Here is a 23,742-nt window from a genome sequence, read left to right as displayed (position 1 = left end):
AGATCCCCTTCATCGGAGCAGTTCTGGATTCGGCGTTGTTTTGGGTTTATCCTCCTGAGCAACGAGTCCGCGATATTCAGGCTATGATTCCAATCTTTCGGCCTCTATCCCGGATTTCCGTCAGGATGACCCTCCGGCTTTTGGGCCTGATGGCCTCCTGCTGGTGACACATGCCAGATGGCATATGCGGGCTCCTCAGTGGGACCTGAAGTTTCAGTGGGCGCAACATCAGGGCAACCTTTTCGACCAAGTTCAGATCTCGGAGGGCTCTGCACGACAATTACAGTGGTGGCTCACGAATTGCAATTGGGTCAATCGCAGATCCCTCTCCCTTCCCCAACCGGAGCAGACGGGGGTGATGGATGCATCCCTCCTGGGATGGGGCAGCCACATGGGAGAGGCGTAGATCAGAGGCCTCTGGTCTCCGGTGGAGTCCAGGCTCCATATCAACCTTCTGGAGCTGCGGGCGATCCGGCTTGCACTGAAGGCATTCCTTCCCTCTGTCTGGGGAAGTGTGGTGCAGGTGTTCATAGACAACACCACCGCCAAGTGGTATTGCAACAAGCAGGGCGGAGTGGGGTCCTGGACCCTATGTCAAGAGGCTCTGCGCCTCTGGACATGGCTGGACCATCAAGGCGTTACCTTGGTGGTTCAACACCTGGCAGGTTCTCTGAATGCCACGGCGGATAAACTCAGACGTCGGTGCATGATGGATCACGAATTGCGTCAGAACTCTGAGGTGGTGCACGTTCCCTTTCTGCAGCGGGGATAGCCCTGGTTAGATCTATTCACCACCGAAGAGAACGCGCAGTGTCATCAGTTTTGCGCGTTGGAATTTCCCAGGCTGCACTCGCTCGGAGACGCTTTTCGTCTCGAGTGGTGCTTCGGTCTGTTGTACGCCTTTCCGCCTGTACCACTTCTGCCCAGACTGCTGAAGAAGATCAGGCGCGACCGGGCCCAAGTCATTCTTGTGGCTCCGGACTGGGCTCGAAGAGTATGGTATCCCGAGCTACTCAGTATGAGCATCGATCCCTGATCTGTCTGCCTCTTCAGGAGGATCTTCTGTCGCAGCAGGGGACGATCCTCCACCTGAACCTGTCCAGCCTCCACCTCCATGCATGGAGATTGAGCGGCGACAGTTGACAGCTTTTGACCTTCCTCCCTAGGTCTGTAATGTCATTCTGACAGCCAGGCATTACTCCTCTAAAACAGTATACGCCTGCTGATGGAACAAATTTGTAGCATGGTGCACAGCAAAGGCTGTGGATCCCCTTCCTGCCCCTCTTTTAAGAGGTTCTTCTGTTTCTTTTGTCCTTGGCCCAGCAAGGCTCTGCTCTGGGCACTCTCAAAGGTTATCTTTCTGCCATCTCTACCTTTCTGCGGCTTCCTGATCCGCCTTCTCTTTATAAGTCCCCAGTTGTTAACCATTTCCTCAAAAGCATTACACACACATTTCCTCCCGTGCCTTTCATAATGCCTCAGTGGGACTTGAAACTTGTCTTGACTTATTTGATGTGCGCTCCCTTTCAGCCCCATCATAACTGTCCCATCTCACTTTAAAGATGGCTTTCCTGGTGGCTATCACCTCTGCCAGAAGAGTGAGTGAGCTCCAGGCTCTTTCTTCCAAACCTCCTTTTCTTTTGATTCATCCGGACAAGGTGGTTCTAAGGACCTGTCCTTCTTTCCTGCCAACTGTTGTCATGCCCTTCCACATCGGGCAGACCATCACTTTGCCTACCTTCTTTCCGCCTCCGCATCATTCCAGGGAGGAGGAGAGGCTCCATCGTCTGGACCCAAAACGTGCGCTCGCATTCTATCTGCCGCGTACACAGCAGTTCCGGGTGGATGATCAGCTCTTTGTTGGCTACGTGGGCGCCAAAAAAGGTCGGGCCGTGCCCAAACGGACCATCTCCCGGTAGGTCGTTCTGTGCATCAAAGCATGTTACTCCTTGGTCAAGAAGGATCCTCCTGTGGGACTGCATGCCCATTCGACCAGGGCTACTGCAGCCACTACTGCCTTGGGACGGGGCGTTCCCTTGCAGGACATTTGTCTAGGCAGCTACGTGGGCCTCGCTGCACACGTTTACCAAGCACTATTGTCTTGACAGGCAGGTGTGGAGCGACGGCTTCTTTGGCCGTTCTGTGCTCCGTGACTTTCTGGTGTAATCTCGTTCGCAGACCCACCATCGGGGTTGGTGTTGCTGGGGTATCTATTCTAAGGTAAAGAATCTATCACTAACGTGACTCTTTCAGATGCACAAGTTACTACTTGTATAACAATATACCTGTAAGAGACATTAGTTAGTGATAGATTCCTTACCGCCCTTCCCATCCTCCCCGTTCTGAGAACTGATTACTAGGGTTAAGGCCATCCCCTTTTAGGGTCCTAGTTGTATGCACCAATGGTCAGTATCTTGCATGGCTCTGCGTTTCTGGCGCAGAAAGTCGTGTACAGTACTGACGTCCGCGCGCATGGGTGGCGCCTAAGTACCCTCCGTGATGTCATCCCTGTGCTGACGACGCAAGTGACGGACATGGAGCCGCAGGACGCCACCTACTGACGCGCAGGGGTACTGCTAAGCAAAACTTTCCGGATCCGGCCTGACGCCTGGGGATATTCTAAGGTAAGTAATCTATCACTATCTAATGTCTCTTCCAGATATATCGTTACACAAGTAGTAAATTGTGCGTCTCACCTAGCGTTGCACCGCGCATTCTCTGCTCGCTCTGCGAGGCATATTGTAGTAGGGTAGGTTTTAGAAGTTGAGTGGAAGCCCGCCCCTTGTTTTCATTGGCTTGCGTCATCGTCCATGCTAAACGCTGGCTTTCGATTGAAAATGAGACTCATTAGTCCCTCCTTGTTACTGCCCTGTCTCCTTTTGGGACGGCCCCTTCGGGCTGGATCTTTCACTTGCGGCGTTACTCTGTCTCCTTTATTAGTGGGTAAGCACACTTTAGTGTTCATTCTGCTTTCAAGAAAATATTTGAGAGGGACTCCACAAATTATATCAAGGGAAATGAGGTACTTATAGCCAACAAACAAAAAAGATTCCCTTGAGCCAATAATTGTGGAATATATAAATTCAATAATTAGCAGTGCATTAATTACTAGATAATCTGCCCAAAACATTAAAGTGACACTTTATTATAAAAAATCATTTTGCTTTTATATTCCATTGTACAAAAATTGTTTAAAACCGCATAAAGCTTCACGATTCTAACACAGTAAAAACAGGAGATTACACCTCCATAAAAACATACAGTACATGTAAATCACAGGGAGATTGTTGACCGACGAATTACAATTATGACCAGCATTATCGAGAAAAACACATGATGTAAGACACAATTTTAGTCAAATACAAATGCACATCCAGTTAGGTTCAAGAACACTTAAGTTAATACATTGCTCTCATCAGTATTTAACTCTGGTTGTGTCTGTCCTTTGATTGTGCTACTAATGGCGTTGACGCGTTTCGATGGTATCATATATATTGTTCCATCTTTATCAAGACACAATACTTTTGTCTTATTCTATTCAATTGCTGTATCTCTTCTCCTCTAAATAAAACAAATTTATAAAATCAGTGACCAAATCTCTACACATGTCATTTATCAATTTCCACTATATAACCTTTTATCCCGCTTCCCTCATTCCTACGGTGACAAAATTCATTCTTATATCTTTCTTGTAGGGATACCCTCAGGTTATTACACTTTCCCCTGCAATTCACATGGGTTTAATGCCCCTCCCTCCCGTGGGACCAAACTGGGGGGGACTTTCCATTATCCCCATTTCTTATACTATTTCCACATTTAGATGGTAGTGGACCCTTCCCGGTAGGAAGTAACCTCATATTTAAAGTTTGTACTCTGCATTTTTCTATTTTCTATGCCCCCACCCCGATTTAGAGAGCAAAGCATACATCGAGTGTTATATTTTGGCTCTATTCCTCCTCTCGCTAGTTAGTATGGCCCATACATGATAGTTTTCCCTTCTATTGGCACCCGCTCCTATTCTCACCTTATTTTTGTTCGAGATTCAACCTCCAGCCCTGCACCAATATGTCCCCCCTATTTGGTTAGTCAACGGGCGTTGCGGGCCTGCGGGCGATATACAATTGTCTGTTATTTGATCCTTCTGTTCAGACTGATTAAGATTGACTATCTAGCCCCAACCTGTACTTATTCTCAGTGTTTTACCTTATTCTGCACACTGCTCGGTTCGTTTCTCAATAGGAAAATTAAAAATATCTTCAGTGTCGCTTATCGATCACTTATTCCACTTAAAACCCCTTTTGTATGATTATTGGAAAGAGATATAGAATATACTCCTATTAATATTATCCAAATCTACGTTATTTCGCAGGTTCTCGGTCTTACTCCTTATAAATTTACCTTATGGACCGCACTGTTCCATATACGTGTACTTCGTGGACTTTTCTTGTCGCTCTAAAGGTTGACGTCTAAATCCCTCTTCAAGTCAATACAATTCTCTTGGGGACCGAAAAACATTCAGGTATTAGGGCGTTGTTTCTGATTATCTGAGATTTAAATCACCCGCCCCCCAGCAAGATCAGAGTGGCGGTCTCCCTCCCAAAATCAGCGTGCCGGGTTTGTTAATAGCCACTGGGCACTCTCTCTGACCTCATCTATTTAGCCTATTAGAGCCGTTATGTGATTGGATCTCGCTATCACCTGATCGCGACTTCCCTATTCTTCACCAAAAGCTTCCATGTGATTAGTTCATATTATCACGTGCTGTGTGCTCATTTGTTTAACTGTTTGTTGTGATTTTATTGCTGCCCCATTCGTGTACAATTTTTAAATAGAACAGTGTTGTTCTTATATGTAACCTCTGTGGGCAGCAAGCGTATCATAAGCAACGATATTCCAAATCGATTGCCTATTTATTAACTCATGTGCCAATACACTTCTTTACTGCTTCACTAACCTTGATGATGTTATTCTTGGTGGAGAGCCTAATTATACGACATAATCTCTGTACTTGATGATGCTCCCCATAATTATTATTACTTTAGGTCACTCTGACTCTACATTGCCTATCGTACTCGAGGCAATCTCAATGATAGTGGCTACCTCATCCAGGTATCGTGGGCAGCAATCTTATAATAGGCAAAGATCTTCCAAATCGATTGCTTATTTATTAACCCCTGTGCCAGTGCACTTCATTACTACTTTGCTAACCTTAGCAATATTATTGTTAGTTGAGAGCCTAATTATACAGCATTATCTCCATACCTGATGACGCTCCCCATAACGTTATCACTATAGGTCACTCTGACTGCTACTCGAGGCCATCTCGATATTACTGGCTACCTCATCCAGGTCTCATGCACTTGAACATGAGTCCTGCTGTTTCTAATAGAAAGTGTTTCCTTTTTTTTATTTTTTATTTTTCAATAAAACATTAAAACCCGACACTGCAGTCATGACTGTCAATAACAAAGCAATTACATACATCAGATTTCATAAACAGCGGGAGACAGTAATTAATAAAGCTAAAACATCAATGGGGCAGGGGAACAAAAGAAAAGACGGCAAGAGTTCATGGAACTATACCAACATGATACTAAACATCTTGAATATTATGGACAAACAAGCTATTTTAGCCATTCATCAACAGGGGCCCAGATCTTGCAACCCAGCTTCCGCCTACCCTTTAATAAAAATACTGAGTACTCCAGGTTGTAAATAGCGAGTAACCTGGCTCTCCAATTAGTGAATGTAGGTGCATCGGGGCATAAGCATTGCGAAGTAATACAAAGCCGAATCATTGACATGGCTATAAACAAGAAAGCGGATACATACCACGTATTACTAGCCCCTACTGCACCTTCATAACCCATCATCACCATCTCAGAGGAGAGTGAACACGGGATATTAAGCTTAGAGTTGATAAAATGCTCAACATCAACAAGAAATTCATGCTGTTTCGGGCAAGAATAAAACATGTGAATAGAGCTCGCTGCGTGCAGCCCACACCTTGCACAATGATCGCCCTTCCTGCCACCCCATTTCGCTATTTTTGCAGGCATATAATAAAGATCGAACATTGCCATATAACTTTGGGTCCGGAGGCTTCCAGAAATTAAAACGTCACTGGCTAAGTCCAATGCAGGCCTCAAATCAACCCTGGTCTTCCTGAATTTGCCCTCCCACTTAAGATTTTGTGTCGCTAGATCGTCCGGAAGGCCAGACAACAAATGTTGATACACTGTACCTATTCTAGCTTTCTTTTGAATCAGTTCACATATAATTAGCTGATCTAGCATTGAGGGGGTTTCACTAAGATGTTTATGAATAAAAATTCTAACCTGGAGGTATTTAAAAAAGTCATGAGTATTCAACTGAAACTTATCCCTCAAAAATGAAAATGAAAGCATTTGTCCACCCACAACTAAATCCCCTATGGTCTGAATACCCAATGTCTGCCATCTAAATATAGTCTGAGCCTGGAAAATAGAGGGCAGAAGTCAGGCTGCTTTGAACTGTGTATAGATATTATCATTAGGAATAGACAATTTCCGCCGGATTTTCTGGCAAACTAAAAATATAGCGATAATTACCTTGAACCTAGTCTTCTTGAAGCAACTCGGCTCCAGGAATTGAGTCAAGATACCCTTTGCAGCCGCGCCAAGACCAATCTCATAGATAGTAGGACTATTGCATGGCAAAACCTCCACCCTTTCTCCCAACAACGGAACTCCAAGAAATTGCACAATCACAGACCATTAGTATAATACCAGGTTAGGTACCGCCCAACCACAGCGATCACGCGGAAGACACATCCATTTGGCAGCCCTGCGGGAGCGGCGATACCCCCAGAGAAACCTAGGGCAGATCCTATCGGCGTTCACCAAGCTATTTTGGGAAAGTTCTAAAGGAATGGTCCTAGAGAGATATAAAAACTTTGGGAGTACCAGCATTTTAAAAACACTGCAGCGGCCGTAAAGAGAAAGCTGTAGGTGGTCTTATCGCTCCAGCTTACTGTTTACAGCCTCAACTACTGGAAGAATATTCAAATCCGGAATGGTTTCTACTGCGGCTGTAATTTTGATTCCTAGATATGTTGCTTCACTGACCACTGTCGATTCAGAAAAGGGGGTGGTGATGAACAGAGTGTCTGAATTAAGTAGACCACTCTTACCCAGTCCAAAGATCAGGGCTTGATCCATCACCGTTATTTAGCTCACTGCCCCATCCCAGCTCAGAACCTGGCTATATGCAAATTAGTCTGTCCCTGAGCTAAAAAACGGTGTTGGATCTAGCCCTGATCTCTTGACTGGGTGAGAGTATTCTGCTTAATTCAGAAACTCTGTCCATCACCACCCCTTGTTGTTAAATATTTTGTCCACCCTAAGCGTGGAAGGGTATACTCAGATGTGAGTCCCTTGCTCATTGCACCATCAGGATTCAAGCAAGCCGGGCCGACGACGGCTGAAATGCCAGAAACGGGTCCCCGGAAGCTTGTTTCCTTCCCAGTGTAAGAATTGGCTTGGTAGTTTGGTTTGCCCTGTTCCCATCATGCACTGGGACAGCAACAGACTAATTTGCATATAGCCAGGTTCTGAACTGGGATGGTGCAGTGAGCTAAAAATCGGTGTTGGATCTAGCCCTGATCTCTTGACTGGGTGAGAGTATTCTGCTTAATTCAGAAACTCTGTCCATCACCACCCCTTGTTAAATATTTTGTCCACCCTAAGCGTGGAAGGGTATACTCAGATGTGAGTCCCTTGCTCATTGCACCATCAGGATTCAAGCAAGCCGGGCCGACGACGGCTGAAATGCCAGAAACCGGTCCCCGGAAGCTTGTTTCCTTCCCAGTGTAAGAATTGGCTTGGTAGCTTGGTTTGCCCTGTTCCCATCATGCACTGGGACAGGAACAGACTAATTTGCATATAGCCAGGTTCTGAACTGGGATGGTGCAGTGAGCTAAAAAACGGTGTTGGATCTAGCCCTGATCTCTTGACTGGGTGAGAGTATTCTGCTTAATTCAGAAACTCTGTCCATCACCACCCCTTGTTGTTAAATATCACTGACCACTGTGGCATCGGAGTATGGCATATTAGTTGTTTGAACCACCTGAGTTTTAGCCACATTTAACTTATACCCCGACACCGATGCGAACTGTTCAGCAGAAACCTTAAGGGCAGAGAAGGCAGAAGAAACGTCTGATGTTAACACAACAATGTCGTCTGCGTAGGCCAGGGCCCAATACTCTGTACCATCAATCCTTATCGGAGATATATCCAAATTCCCTTCGATTTTGCTAAGGAACGGATCGATGTACAGAGCAAAGAGTAAAGGTGAACAGGGGCACCCTTGCCTGGTGCCTCTACTGATAATAAAATATCCTGACTCCTGACCTGTGACGCGTAATGCTGCCACTGGAAAGACATATAGTGCCCGAATGGCCTGGATACATTCATTACTGAGGCCCTTCCAACGAAGCACAGCCCACAGGAACCCCCAGGAGACCCTATCGAACGCCTTCTCGGCGTCCAACAGGATCACCCCGAGGGGAGAGGAAGTGACCTGAGCCCAGTCCAATAGGGCAATGACACGCCGAACAGGGTCCGCCGTGTCCCTGCCCGGGATAAACCCATGTTGGCGCTGAGAGACCAATGGGACAATCACCTCAGCAACCCTGGACGCTAAGATTTTAGAGTATATTTTGCTGTCAATGTTTATGAGTGAAATTGGACGAAAGGATGATGGGTTTAACTCAGGCTTTCCCTTTTTTTTAACAAGACAATCGTAGTCTGGCACCAAGAATCAGGAACACCACGCTGTGCCACCCTAAGAACAGCTAAAAGGTCCTGTCGGATCTCTGCAAGAAAGGTCTTATAAAACTCCAAAGGCACAGCGTCCGGGCCTGAGGCCTTTTCATTCGCTAGGGATTGTACGGCTAACTCAACCTCCTCACACATAATAGGGGCCGATAGCAATTCATTCTGCTCATTAGTAATCTTGGTGGTATCTAACCCCAGGAAAAAAAACTCAATCTCAGACTCAGCCAAAGCGCTCCCGATATCTTTGGTGTAGAGCACAGCATAGAGCCTTTGGAAAACATTGATTACCCCCTCCTGAGTATCCTGTACCACCCCATTTCGATCCTGGATTTTAGTAATGCGACTCTGCATACCTTTCTGTTGGAGCCTCTTGGCCAGTACCCTACCCGAATTCTCACCATATTCAAACATTATTGTGCGATATTGATGGTACTTACTAGCAAGGTCCTGTCCAAAAGACTCCAAAAGTTTGGATTTAATTATAGCAACTGCATGCTGACACGCCTCTATATTAAGGCCGTCCTTGATTCTGGATATTAGTTCCAGCTCAGCGAGCCTAAGCTCCTCGATACGGCTCTTCACCAACTCTTGTCCTGCCTTCCAGCGGAAGGAGGCGAAGCTCTTGGTCTCCCCACGGACTGCAGCCTTTAGAGCATCCCAAAGCATATGATCCGTTTCAGTCCCTCTATTGAAATTTAGGAACTCAACTAACCATGTTCTCATATGAGCCTGGTAGGCCTAATCCAACTAGGTTTTTCCTTTTGAAAGTCCAGGCCCTAGGGGCTCTGCCTACACGAGGCCAAAGGCATATCACAATCAGCGGATTGTGATCCGATAAAATTCTTGGAAGAGCCGAAATAGATGCTACTTCAGCCACCTGGTCGGAGGTGAAAAAATAGTCCAGTCGGACCACTTTATTGTTGAGGGCAGAATGTGTATAGCCATCATTGAGTTTATTATGCTTATCTGCTTTGTGATTACTTCTGCACAGTTTTAAAAATAGAAATTTAAGTCACTTACAATTTTTAGCTCACTCCCCCGCCCCGGTCCGACGTGGCGAGTGCCGTTGCACGGAGTGCTCCTGGGAGTTGAAGATTTAGGCACTGCCTGTTGGGGTTAGCGTGCTGGTCGCCTACGCCCCCAACACTATTTATTTGGATGCATGCGCGCACGTGCAGCGGGTGCGGCGCGCCAACGGCAAGCGGGCCCAGGGCCACCCCCCCCCCCGGCTCAATCTCCTTAGATTCTAAGGCAATAACATACTCGGGTAGTGATCTTAAACATCTTCGCCCTGCAATAATGTGCCCTCTTATGGCGCTAGGTGCCTACCCAAGCGGTCTCCCTACGGCCTGCCCCAACTGTGACCTCTCATTACTCACCCAGCCCAGTTTGGTTACCCCCCAGGCACACTCTGCCAATTACACCTATGAAATCATTACTGCGGCTCTTGTAAACGCATGCTCACTAGTTAAACACAAGTATGAGATACCAGATCTTGTCATAGAACATGACCTTGATATTCTTTTCATAACCGAAGCATGGACAGACTCCTCATCAGGACCTGACCTTACTGCGGCTACCCCTGAGGGTTATGTAGCCTGTCCTCAGGACAGACCCAATAAGAAGGGTGGTGGGCTAGCGATATTCTATCGCAGTAAATTCTCAGCTAAAATAGACAATACACCATCTCAGACCTGTGAAGCAATGAGCTTCTCCATTCTGTTTACGCCCTCCCAAACTTTTAAGGGTATTTTATTGTATCGGCCGCAATGGTCTCGGACAGAGTTTCTTTCTACTTTGAGCACCATGTAGGAACCCTTGGCTGCTGAACCCACTCTCTCTATTTTAGGTGACTTCAGTTTTCATCTTGAAAATCACACTGACAACGATACGATCACGTTACTTTCAGAACTAGAGGCGTTGGGTCTCTCACAACAGGTGTCTAACCCTACGCACATAGCCGGACACACTCTTGATGGCCTCTTTTCCAACTCTCAAGCCCTCTCCTTAAAGAATATTCTTCCCTTGGCCGGAACAAATCATCGTGCGGTCATATTCAATATCCATACTAATAAAAAACCGACACCCAGTGTTCTTTCAAACCCCCCCATAATTATTAAAGCTTGGAAAAGCACAGATCCCGAGCTCCTTAAAGCACATTTATCCTCAACTCAACCAGAAGCTTCCCCAGATCCCAATCCAGCATCATCAAATTATTCTAATTGGCAGCATAATGCATTTAATCTGCTGGTGCCTAAAAAGACTTTCTCGAAAAATTGCTGCTCTCCATCGGCCCCCTGGTTCTCTGAACCCCTTAGAGCACAGAAGGAATTGTGCAGGATCTTTGAAAGACAGTGGCGTAAAAATTACAACAGTCAAGAAAAAATGATTTACAAAGAATCACTTAACAAATACAAATTGCTGATTGCACAGGAGAAAAGTAAATATTACATCGCTCAGACTGAATCTGCGCAAGACTCCAACAAACAGCTCTACTAGGTAGTCGCCAAACTATCAGGACAAGTCTCAAATTGTAATCCAGCTCCCTCACAGGCACTATGCAACTCCCTGGCTAATTATTTTTTTTGAAAAGGTGAATGACATTTACACCAATTTTTCATATCAGACCCAAACTAATAAGCAGCCTTTAAATCTTGACTCCACCAAATACTCTCCCTCCCTAGCACAATTTGAGAGCACTACTCCCGATCAGATCTCATACTTAATTGCCACTATCAAGTCAGGCTCTGCCACTGACCCTTGCCCTCCATCAGTACGTAAACCAATAGCTGACCTAGTTGCACCAACACTATCTAACATCTGTAATGCAATGTTTACATCACGCATTTACCCCAGAATTTAGAAAAAAAACATTATTAAACCCCTATTGAAAAAAATAAATCTGGATTCGATTGAAAATAAGAACTATAGACCTATGTCTAGTTTGCCGTACCCAGCCAAAAATCTTTGAAAAAGTGATACGTATTCAGCTCTCCAAGTATATTGAAGATCACCAACTCTTGGATGACACTTAATTTGGCTTCTGTAAAGGCCACGGAACAGAAACGGCGCTCATCAAAGCATCAGACGACATTAGAATAATTCTCGATCAGGGAGGGACGGCTGTCCTCATACTGCTGGATCATTCAGCAGCTTTTGACATGCCATTTTGATTGACCGTGTCACACAAATAGGCATCCAACAGACAGCCAGAGCTTTACTGTCTTCTTTTCTTACTGACCGTACACAATCGGTAAATCTCGGCCTCTTTAACTCATCCCAGCTGGCCCTCCCGTGTGGTGTTCCACAAGGATCTTGTTTAAGTCCGACACTTTTTAACATCTATGTGTCGGACTTGGCTAAAGTCACCAAATCACACAGGATCATATGACACTGAATTGGTGCTCACAGTACATAATGATGGCGATAAAGTAGCAGCTAACTTTAAGAAGGGCATGCTTGCCATCAGTAGTTGGATGACCACCAACTGTCTCAAATTGAACGCTGAGAAAACAGAGGTAAGGATACTGGGTAAGCTATCGCCAACCTGGTCCCCCAGTTGGTGGCCTTCTTCGCAGGGTCCTCCACCTATTCCAGTGACCAAGGTCAGGAATCTGGGCGTCATATTCGACGACAGGCTGTCCTTTGTTCCCCATGGCATCTCTGTGGTATCACCATCATTCCACAAGTTGCGTATGATAAAAAAGCTTTTGCCATTCCTACCTCTGAATGCGGGGAAAACATTAGTCAGTACCCTAGTCATGTCCACCATTGAATACTGTAATGGACTTCTTATGAATGCCCAAAACAAAGTCATCCATAAACTCCAACTTGTTCAAAATTCTGCAGCCAGAATGTTATCTGGAACTCCTAAACACAAGGCTATTTCCCACATCATTCGACAATATCACTGGCTCCTTGTGAGAAACCGCATAAAGTTTAATGCTCTATGCATTGCTTAAAAGGCATCTTCCAACTCCGGACCTTTGTTCCTTAACAAGGCTCTAGAAGCTTACATTCCTACTCGGCACCTGCGTTCCTCTACAGCTAATCTTCTTACGGTCCCACGTACAAAAACTGCTTCTTGGGGTGATAAGCGCTTCATCATGGCCACAGCAAAACTTTGGAACGTCCTTCCAGCTGAGATTAGATCTAGTCTGTCTCTATTAGTTTTTAGAAGAAGAACAAAAACCTGGCTGTTCAACCAGTAAGCTCTCTGTTATAGGGTACATGTCTGCTGTCCTCAGCGCCGAGACACCCACGGGTATTTGCGAGCTCTACAAATCTCATAAATACATTTCTTGGGGCAGCCCCTGTTTTTAAACACATCTTTCTCCGCAATCATAGCCCTGTCCATATCAATTGCCCAGTCGCGCAAAACCAGAACCCGTCTTACTCCCCACCTCTGAGTGATATTCCGTTTTGCGATGACCCACCCCAGTGAGGCCCATGATTTCTCAGCTTGCGTCCGGTCAGTAGCCTCTCAAATGTTTGAGACATAGCTGGGGGGAAGCCTGCAGGGCCTTGCCACCTGCTATCGCCAACTGTTGTGTGACCTTGGTCCAATAGGACTGCACTGATGGGGAATCCCAAAGGATATGAAAAAAGGTTCCCGGCCGTTGACATTGCCTGAGACAAAGTGGGTCGTTCCGTTTACCTATTTTGACCAAGGTCCCGGCATCTGAGTATATCCGATGAAGAATTTTCAGCTGGACCAGGGGCAATCTCATTGGGATAGCCACTTCCCTGGGAGAAGCCAGTGCTTCATGGCCAGTCCTCATCCTCTAAGTCCCCCAAGTCTGCCTCCCAACTCCGTCGTAGGTGCGTCAAAGGGTCCGCTCGATTATTTACTAATTTTCTATATGTGAGGGATATGGCCTTTTTGGGCATGGGGTCAAGAATCAATCAATCCTCCAGAGGGGAGGCCTCCGGCAGTGGGGCGTCCTTAGACAAGGATGCTCCAATCGCGTGACTAATTTGTAGGTATCGGAACACCTCAGTCTGGGCTAATTGGTATTTAGACTGTAGGTCTGCAAACGTTGCTAGGTGTCCCCCGACCCACATGTCACCCATCGTTGAGATACCGATCATCTCCCATTTGTCAAATCCTTGACACTTGCTGAGTTGTCCCAACAGGTCTGGTTCCCAGAATGGTGTGGCTTTTGTTAGTGTGTTGAGCCAATCCCCTTTCCTATTTGCCCCGTGCCAGGTCTCCACTGTGCGTGCCGTAGGTCCCTTGAGATTGAGTTTGCGAGGGTGCGTATAGAGCGCCCAACTGTAGCTCCCCTGCCCAGAAGCCACCTGTCCATCTGGAAAGTTGGATAATCATACTCCTCGTGCACCCACCTGTTGATAGCCATCAATTGGGACGCCTGATAATAAAGCCTAATATCGGGTAATGCAATACCCTCATCGTACCACCCCATTGCCCACTTTTTTTAATAGCAATACGCGGGGCAGGACCGGCCCACAACAGCTCCCTCACTACTCTATCTATGCTGGCAAAATAGGTATCCGAGATCACATTGGTGGTGTTCTGCAACACGTAAAGGCTGCGTGGTAATGCCAGCATCTTAAAAGAGTGCCGCACGTCCCAAGAGAGTAAGGGGGAGGGACTGCCAATATTTTACTTCAGAGCGAAGTCGTGTGAGGGGGCAAGTAGATTCAGTTCATATAACAAGGACGGCTCTGGCTAATCTCAGCTGGCAGTTTCCCCCTCTCCAGGCTCTCAGTATACATTTGTAGGAAATGGGGAGAGAGCTTAGCAGCCATCGCTTCAAGAATTCGATCAGGATCTCATTTGGTCCCATGACTTTTCCCGAGTGGGCGTCTTGAACAGCTTTCTGAAGTTCAGCCTTGCTGAACGCGCCCTCCAGGGAGTCCCGATCATGGTCGGACAGACGTGCAACCTTAATAGTCGAAAGTAGGTCTGCAGCAGCAGAAGGCTGGACCGTCGCCGAGGGCGCATACACCGACGAGAAATGAGAGGCAAACTTGTCAGCGATCCGTTAGGATCCTTGATTACAGTGTCATCGGCCTGTCTCACCGTGTACACTGTAATGATCAACTTTGACGATATTCCATTAGTGGTCTTGCAGTTTGGGCTGGCTTCAGCACTGAAATTGCAACCTTAAAATTGTTAAATGATATTCATAATATCTTCGATAATACTCAATTTGTCAGCTGTTTGTTGCTCACTAGAGGCTGCCTCACACTTTGGAACGAAGGCGAAGCTTCACAACAAATTACTAAATGATTCTCCTCTTTCCTCTCCCCCATGATAAGATGGTGAAGGTTGACATCCACATATCAAGTTCACAATTATGCAGTCAGTTGTCACTCAGGGATCCATACATTCTTTGACAATGTTCATCTTGTACCTGACGCCTCTCGGTGTATAGCGGAGAATAAAATGACCATCAACACATGACAATACACAATTAAACTGAAAGCTTTTTCCAATTAACAACAACTAAAGTCTTCAATCATGTCTCATAAAAATTCAGCACTTCATGTCTGACAAACTTCTGGTGTTGAACTCCCAAAAAACACATTTCTTTTCATCACTCCCAAAGTCAAACGTTTGTTTGACATGACATTATTGTCTGAGATGAAACAAAAACATTTCTCCCCTTCAGTTCCACCTGACTTAAAATCATTGGGTTTCATACTTGATAGTACCCTATCACTATCCTCATACATAACCCTACCAAATTGGCCCACTTTTATCTCCATTTATTAAATCAAAAATCAAGAACCTAATTTTCACTAGCTTATCGGACACTCCAGCTCATACCCTTTATGTTTAACAGTTTGACTTTTGAAATCCTAGGTTGGTTAGCATTCTGTTGTCATCCTTCAAACCATTGAAAGCGGTCTTTCATTTAACAGCCACACTCATTTCAGCCATGGAAACATTTAACCACATGTTTCTGACCTGGGAGGATTACTTTGATTGCCCTTGAAGTAATGATCACATTTAAAATGGGCTGCTTTCCCAACAAGACCTTACTTCTGGAAAGTCCACCATATTTGGCCAACCTTAAACATATATCCATAAAATGGGGTTGAGAAACAATAATTTACTAAACAAAAGTTAGAATAACCCCAGACATGAAATAATCCTTCTCCAGTACAACTATCAGTTCATGGAACTCAGTTCCTACACATTTGAGAACTTTACCCACTTTCCTTTCTTTTGAGAAACTCCTTAAAACTCATCTCTTCTGCTTGCACTTAAACTAACCAACCTCTCTCAGCTCCCTAAGACTAGAACCCCTTCAGCTTCGCTTTACAACAAGTTTCTGCTTAACTCATCTCAACTGCCACTGTAGCATTCATTCTTAATTTTGCAATAAACTTGTATTAATAATACTGCACCTGAAATTACCTTCCCATTGCTGGTGGTATTCTGTCCCTTGAGAATTTGGAATTATTGCAGGAACATTGCACCTCAATTCTGCCGTTATACACAATTTTCAACCCCTTTCACATTGAGATTTTGGCTGCTTTTTGCAGCCATAACTAGTGAGGTAAAACATCAGGTATGCACTATTTTTACATCGCCTATAATACATATGCGGCTAGTAACTCTGATTACTTGCCTCATCCAGATTACCAAATCAGTTAGAATGATAGAATGTTATAAAATCTACCTTGTTATGGCTAACATTTTCTTATTCTGTTGCCAATGTACCTCTTGCGGATATACATCTGTTAAATAATCAGTCACCCTGAAGCAAAAACTGCACATTCAAGCCAAAATGTTATGGAATCTATCAGTGAACACTCTGAGAGCATCCATTCCAAACCGAACCAAATATTCTGACATTACAGCACAAACAGATTCTGCGTCATGAACCAGCATTGTTGCAGATGACAGCCTGACTGTTGAAAGCGTTGACTTTGGTACACTGAATATTCCAGTCTTGCATGAGGAATCTAAGAATGGCCATGGAAAAATCCAGCATCGAAATGCAGAGTTTAAAATGGAAAGAGATTCTCTCTATTTTCTCAATCTCATACCTTTGATCCTCTATCTACAAGCACACAACAAATCCTGCACTAGTTTTTGCATGTTGCCAAGTCATGCCTCAAATATTTGCCAGTTTGTGTCCATCTGTTTGCTGTCACCAGATTCCAGGGACTTTCTGTTATATATAACTGCCTTATTGCAGAGACATATTAAGCAGTTTATACATGGTGTTTCGTATGTGGATGTTTGGGGGCAGGCGTACAAGCACTGTCTCAAAATATTGGTCCAAATTTGCGACCAGTGTGGTATTTTGTGAACCGACCTATGTGCTAAAAGTTTAGTTTGCAAAATAATTACTCTTACTGGGTCACAATTTGACCTCTCATAAATAATAATTAGGTAGGTCACAAATTGCTACTTACTATGTTTCGCAGCAGTCATAGGGATGGTGGCTTGCTGAGCAAACCACCATATCTGCACTCCTTTTAAACAAAGCAGCATTTAAAAAAAAAAAGAAATGCCTATTTTCCTTAAAGGTAATCGGTATGTTTAAAAAAATAATAATACTACATAGTTCAAGTAACTATGAGTGGAGCAGTGGTCCATAGGTCCACTATCTACTATTAAGAATATTTTTGGAGACCCCTTCTGTTGTATCTTATCAATGGTGCGTCTTCCCTTTAATATGCTAATGTCTCATGCCTGCTTACTGGATTCTGGAATGTAGAATCCAGGTGGCAGTGAGAGCTGACTTGGTTGCTGAAGGAGTTGGTCCTTGATGTCTGTGGGGTTGATCTTACCAATAAACTTTCATCTCCTCTACACTTCGCGTACCTCCAGTATTTTCAGTGGCCACGAGGATGGGATACAGAACCAAGGATTTCACATTGGACTATCTGGAGATGAATGAATTTATGAAGTATTATTGAGAAGATTTTTTTTTCTCATCTCACGGAAATCTTCAACCCCCGGGCTGATATATCATCAACAAGGTACCTTTGATTATATAAATAACTCCTGGTGGACATTCAACTATCCATTTTCGTTTGGATGTCGTTCGTGTGCTGCCTTTGAATTGTTGGCATCGCGCTTTGGATGAAGAGCGTTTTTGAATGAGATGCGTTTTTTTTTGCTTCGTTTTTATTGTGACCTTGATGCAGTGATCATTTTTTTGATGCGAGTGATCGTGTCATGATGACCCTGTGAAACTTGAAACATTATCTCGAACGGAACATCTTTAAAAAACGCCACTGTTTACTTACAGTTCAATCGCGTGTATCTTTCAAAGGTGCTGCGCGCTTGCTTCAGCGTTCTGCTTTACCCGCACCTCCTTCCTTAACACGCGTCATCTCACATCCGACGTGGAGTGCGTCACAGCGCATTTCTGACGCACGGCGGCCATCTTCAATCACCATAGTAACCACAAACAAGCAGCCTGCCGCGGAGACATCGTTTCTCTTGAACTGAAAGCGGTATTTTATTTTTGACATTTCTGTACTGAAATTGAACACGATATATTGAACTATGAATAAGAATTTTCAACAAACATTACCTTAGCTATTTTCAAGCGAGTGAACCTGAAGGCAAATTCACAAGAAATTCAAGACTTAGCATTTCTATTCTATTCATTCTGAACTGTGTCTATCAATCCACAACTGCATTATTTTTTTGTTATTTTCATCTGCATTTATAATGGATGTCAACTCTGTCACCGCTCCTCCCAAATTTCTTCAAAATCCTGGTTCACCTTCCATGAATTGGGAGGATTGGTCTGAATCGTTTGAAACGTATTTAGAAGCTATAGGGGGGATGTGTTTTTACCATCTAGGAAATTAGCATTACTCAAACACAATTTAGGGGTGGAAGGAAGGAAGGTTCTAAAAACCTTACCTGCAATTAATCGTGTTGTATCCACTGTTGTTGACACCATAGATGAAAGTAGTGAAACCAGTGAAACTAGCTCCAACGAAGCATCTATAGATGTCTATTCTGAAGCTTTAAAAGCATTAGAAGAAGATTATGGGAAAAAAAACAGCATTGTGGGGGAAAGACATAAGTTTTTCTCCAGGGCACAATTACAAGGAGAAAATGTTCAACAATATGTAGCTTGTTTAAGGTCTTTAGCCATAACTTGTAAATTCAAAGATTTACATAAAGAAATAATTCGAGACCAATTTATTAATAGAGTTAGAAACATAAAAATTCAAGAGCGTTTACTTGAACTTAAAAATCCTTCGTTACAGAAAACTTTAGACACCGCTAGAAAAATGGAAAACACGTCTCATTATGTCAAAGAGTTAAGTTCTTCTCAACAGAAAGATAGTGAGGGATCCAATAGCGTCAGTGTCATAAGCCACGGCAAAATGAAAAATGATTTTAAATCTGACCAAAAAGACACAAAAGTCAATTTCTCAAAAAATAAGGGTAATTTTGGCAGGCGAGTTTGTTTCAGATGTGGTAGTCAGAAACATACTGCTGACTTCAACAAATGTCCTGCTATTAAAATTACTTGTAGCAAATGCAAGAAAATTGGTCATTTTGCAAAATGGTGCCGCACTGGCGATAATAGTAATTGGAAACGCTCTGTTAATTTTATTGAACCGCAAGATGAGAGTGAAGATGATGATAATGTAAATAGTGAAATTGAAGTAATGGTTATACAAGATGATTCTGTTTGTGAAATTTCAGATGGCTATCAACCTCCCAAGTGTATTGTGAGGATAAATGATGATGACATGGCTCGGTGGGCAGATTCATGCTCGCCATATACCATTATAGATAAATACATGTGGGAAAATGGCAGTAAACCAGCTCTGATTTATTCGGTTGCGTCTCCTAAGGGGTATTGTGGTGTAAAACTACCCATGATGGGGTATTATGATGCTCGGTTAACGTTCAAGGGAAGATCCTGTTTAAGTCCTGTATATGTAGTTGAACAAGGACGTGCCTTATTGGGGTGGAAGGATGCAAAGAAAATGGGCTTAATATTAGATCCCAACCATCCTGATCAAGTGCTATTATCCCAAGATTATGTTGATCAAGTCTTGTTGACTGAGGATAAACATTTTTCCAAATGGGAATCTGTTTTTCCAAAACTGTTTAGCAAAAATCTAGGGTGTTTAGTTAAGTTTGAACACAAGATCATCCTTAAGTCTGACAACAAACCTGTTGTTCATAAAGTGAGGAATGTGCCATTTGCTTTACGAGGTCCGTTGAAGGAAGAATTAAATAGACTGTGTGAGGCCAATGTAATTGAGCCTATCGAAGCATCTGATTGGCTTAGTCCTATAGTTTTGGCTCGAAAACCCAATGGAAAGATTAGGATGTGTGTGGACCTGAGAGATTTGAACAACAATATCTGGGTTGACCGTTATCCTCTTCCGCACATTAATGAAATGATATCTAGTATAAAGGATGCCATGTATTTTTCCTCTATCGATTTGTCTAATGCTTATCATCAGATTAAGTTACACGAGGATTCCAAACATTTAACATCTTTCATCACTCCCGAAGGTGCCTTCCAGTATCTGAGGATGCCGTTTGGTTTGGCTTCTGCATCTTCAGTGTTTCAAAGAGTTATGTGCAACATCTTAAAAAGTGAGGAACATGTAAGAATTTTTCAAGATGACGTGTTGATTTGGGGTAATGATTCGTGTTCTCATGATAAGAATTTACATAGTGTTCTTAGTAAACTGCAGGATGCTGGGCTAACTGTGTGTGGTGAAAAATGTAAGTTTGGGGTGAAACAAATCGACTATTTGGGTCACACTATATCTAATGAAGGAGTTAAGCCGAAATTGAAGCTATTGGATGCCATAGAGAAAGCTCCGCATCCGATCAATAAAGAGCAGCTACGGTCTTTTTTGGGACTTGCGGAATATTATTCCAAGTTTGTTCCTAATTTTGCGGACAAGGTACATGAATTAAGGTTATTGATGAAAAAGGGAGTGTCATTTATTTGGTCTACCTTATGTCAACTGGCTTTTGATAACATCAAGAAAGATATTACTAAAGCAGTGGCTTTGAAGCCGTTTGATCCTTGTCATACTTCGATTATAGTGGTTGATTCAAGTGCGTATGGTTTAGGTGCTGTTCTTATGCAAAGGGACAATGAAGCCTCTGAGAGAATTATCGCTTTTGCTTCTCGCACCCTTAAAGGAGCTGAACCATCTTATTCTGTAATTGAAAAAGAAGCTTTAGCATGTTGGTGGGGGGTAGATCATTTTAAGACATTTATTTGGGGTACAGCGTTTGAGTTATGGACTGATCATAGACCCTTAATTGATATTTTTACAACCAAAGGTGCTTCAAAAGCCACACCTAGGATTGCGAAATGGTCTTACAGACTGCAGGAATACAATTTCAAGATAAAGTATGTACCTGGTCACAAGAATATCAATGCTGACTGTCTTTCACGTCTTCCATTGAATAGTGATGCTGTTAGTGTAGATGATGACAAGGATGAGTGGTTAATTGCCAACATTGAAGATTCATGCAACAATGCTATAAAAGAATAGGAGTGGATAGATGCTGTAGCTATGGATGACGTTTTGCAGCAGATGATCAAAAAGTTGCAAGAAGGTGTGGATCCATCCACGTTAAACAAGACAGATTTGGCTGATTACAAAATGGTATGGGGAGAGTTATCTATGGTTGGTGGTATTCTTAGAAGAGGTGACAGGTTGGTAGTGCCTTCTTCTCTTAAGGAGAAGATGTTAAATTTAATGCATGAAGGGCATAGTGGCATGACCAGCATGAAAAGGAGGGCTAGGAATGATTTTTGGTGGATAGGCATGGACAAGGATATAGAAAGATGTGTCAGAAATTGTGTGGCATGTATGTGTAGTGATAAATCTCACAAATCACAAGAAACCACTATTTCTGCGACATCTTTTCCTGATAAACCGTGGGACAAGGTTGCCATGGACATCTGTGGTCCTTTTCATGTGAAGGGAATTGAGGACAGATACGCCATTGTTTTAGTTGATTTCCATTCCAAATGGCCTGAAGTGGCTTTTGTAAAAGACATTAAGGCTTCCAACATTATTGATTTTTGTGAGGAAATTATTCGGAGGGAAGGGTATCCCAGCGTGATTCTGTCTGACAATGGTCCGCAATTTATAGCAAGTGAATTTGCTGATTATCTCAAAATGGTGGGCATCAAACATAACACTACTTCAGTCTATAATCCAAGGGAAAATGGCTTAGTAGAAAGATTTAACCGTGTTTTGAAAGAATGTATTCAGCTTGCTAACAACAATGGTGACAACTGCAAAGATGCTGTCAAAAACATGTTATGGTCTTACAGGAACACTCCACACACTGCTACTGGTGTATCTCCTTTCATCCTTTTAAAGGGACATGAGGCAGGTTCTAAAGTCAAACCCAAGTGGATGTTGAAGAATCATGATGGGACAGTAAAGGATGACACAAAGATATCAGATAGAGTGCAAGGGTACCAAGAAAAGTATGTTCGTGACCATAATGTCAGGGTGAAGACATCATTGAAACCCTATAATTGTGGTGATTGGGTACGCACGCAACGCATGGAGAACAGGAAACCTGGTTCTTCCAAATGGTCTAAACCTAAACAAATTATTTATACGGTTGGGAATTTAGTCAAACTTGATGATGGGAAAAAATGAATATAAGGAGTGTAACGAGGTGCAATGATCTGGAGTGCAAGATTCTTACTGGTCAGAAATGTGTCGATTTAGCATCTGATTCTGCAAAATCTTCTGATTCCAGTTCTGGTGTGAAGGGGAGATGTGTTCGTCTTAAATCTAAACCGGTTTGGATGAAGGACTATGAGTGTACGTAAATCACATGTGTACTCATTCAATTCTTTTAATGCAGTTTAGATGTATACTGACATTCTTTTAGATTTTTCAGTTTAGATTTTATGCCTCTCTTTGGTATGTATTTCATCAAATGTATGCTTTAGTTTTTACTTATTTAGGTTTTTCTTTTTGTTGTTCATTCTCTGTTTTATTATCATTTAGGAAGGGAGATATGTTGTATCTTATCAATGGTGCGTCTTCCCTTTAATATGCTAATGTCTCATGCCTGCTTACTGGATTCTGGAATGTAGAATCCAGGTGGCAGTGAGAGCTGACTTGGTTGCTGAAGGAGTTGGTCCTTGATGCCTGTGGGGTTGATCTTACCAATAAACCTTCATCTCCTCTACACTTCGCGTACCTCCAGTCTTTTCACCTTCCTGTTTGCAAATGGGATAACAATACATTTGTGTAGTTGATGCTTTATTAATACTTTGTGGCCGGATTTCAATGACAAAACATTAATATGTTCCATTTTGAATTGGTATTTGCAAGGGACGCAATTAACACATCTCTTCTAAATACGACTCAGTATTTAATCCCAAACTCAAACTGGGTAAAGGCCTTTGTGTGGTTTTAAATACCTAATTTTGCAAATTGGACTAATTACAAACACAAAATGCCTTTGTAGATCTGGCCCATTATACAATATTAGGAACCCTGATGAAAAGCTTGTTTGTGCTGATTCACAAAACATCTCTTCAGTGTGTCTCCCTCCCCCCTTTGAAAGTGGCTCTGGTATTCTCTGTAACTTCCCCAACAAGAACTAAAGGCATTTACAATAAACAACACTATCTCGTATTTCATATAAAGTCATTTTAAGAATAAACCTGAACCCTCTCCTAAAAGTGCTGGGGTCTTTCCATCCCTGTTAAAAAGTTGTCTTCCTCACCTCTCGGCAGTGAACAAAAATCCTCTAAATTTGAGAATTATGGAATATCATGAATCCGATCAACTATTCTATGGATGTATCAAAATGTACAACAGAGAGTAGGTGTTCATTCCACCAGATGAAGGACAGCAGCAACTGCTCTTTTTGCAGGCATGCCCATGATGTACATTTGTAGAGATGTAACCTGGGCTACAATAAAATGTAAATCCGTATTTGTAAAGC

General features: G+C 43.3%; 1 protein-coding gene across 10 annotated transcripts in view; it reads left to right on the top strand.

The window, feature by feature from the left end:
- LOC144755518 (complement component receptor 1-like protein) overlaps positions 1-23,742 on the top strand; it is a 962,117-nt gene that overhangs the window by 723,473 nt on the left and 214,902 nt on the right. The window lies entirely within an intron of this gene.

Source organism: Lissotriton helveticus, chromosome 5_1, assembly GCF_964261635.1.
Source record: "Lissotriton helveticus chromosome 5_1, aLisHel1.1, whole genome shotgun sequence".
In the NCBI taxonomy this organism is placed as follows: domain Eukaryota; kingdom Metazoa; phylum Chordata; class Amphibia; order Caudata; family Salamandridae; genus Lissotriton; species Lissotriton helveticus.
The sequence above is the reverse complement of the archived record's forward strand: the minus strand, read 5'-3'. Positions and strand labels throughout refer to the sequence as shown.